Below are 983 nucleotides of genomic sequence, written 5' to 3'. Positions count from 1 at the left end.
CACAATTCTCCAAACTGCTGAACATTAAAACACCCATTAGTTTCAGTAAGAGCTGAAAGTTGCCTCATTAGCTCCCAGCATTAGGCTTAAGGACTGAGCTCAGGGATACTAACAGAATCCCTGTTAAGATGCTGGGCAAAGATAAGAAAGTTTCAGATCGTCAAGTACACTTGAGTAGGTATTTCCTGTTTAATTGATTTGAAGAAGAGAGAGTCTGGGTATCAGTGCTGCAACCTTAACTGTATTGTGTAGTAGAATGCTTTGTGAGCTGCTCTTTTAAGACGAAGACTCATAAAATAAGAACTGTTCAGACCTCTTGTGTTTTGAAATACTGGTTGCACCTCTTCTCAGTACTCTTGTAGCGTGGGCTGGTGCAGATTTTGGCTTTCAGAAATGCCTCGTACACTCTTTAGTTACAGCGCTTTCAAATCAGACAGCAAAAAAAGAAAATAACAGAGATCTCTCAAAAGGACTGAAAGTCTCTATTCACCCACACTCCAGAGGTCTGGATGGGCTCCGGCAAGTAGTGAAGCTTTTGAGTAGCCTGTTGCCTCCGCTTGAGGCGTGGCGTCCTGGGTCAGGAACAGCACGGCGGAAAACACTCTTTGCCTGCTCGGGCCAATCACTCACAACACCAATGTGGTCGACAGTAAAAGGCGTTTAATAACGGTAGAACAAGGTATTTTATAGTAAGGGTTAACGGCGTAACGGTAGAAGGGGAGGGGCTCCGTCTGCACGTAACATCGCGATATTTCGCTGCTCTCCAATCTCCCACATATCCCCCCCCTTTTATGACTAATTAAAAACACAAAAAATATAAAGACTATAAACACATGAAGGCTAACAAAGGTAAACTGGCAACTGGAAAAACAATGAACATTTCTATAACTCGTAACTATGTCTGACAAACCAAAAATGTTAACTTTTACAACCAACTTTTAACGAACAAGGTTAACTTATTTAAAATGTGAGGCCCAAAGTCA

The sequence above is a fragment of the Geospiza fortis genome, unplaced genomic scaffold, assembly GCF_000277835.1.
Source record: "Geospiza fortis unplaced genomic scaffold, GeoFor_1.0 scaffold279, whole genome shotgun sequence".
Lineage (NCBI taxonomy): Eukaryota > Metazoa > Chordata > Aves > Passeriformes > Thraupidae > Geospiza > Geospiza fortis.
The sequence above is the reverse complement of the archived record's forward strand: the minus strand, read 5'-3'. Positions refer to the sequence as shown.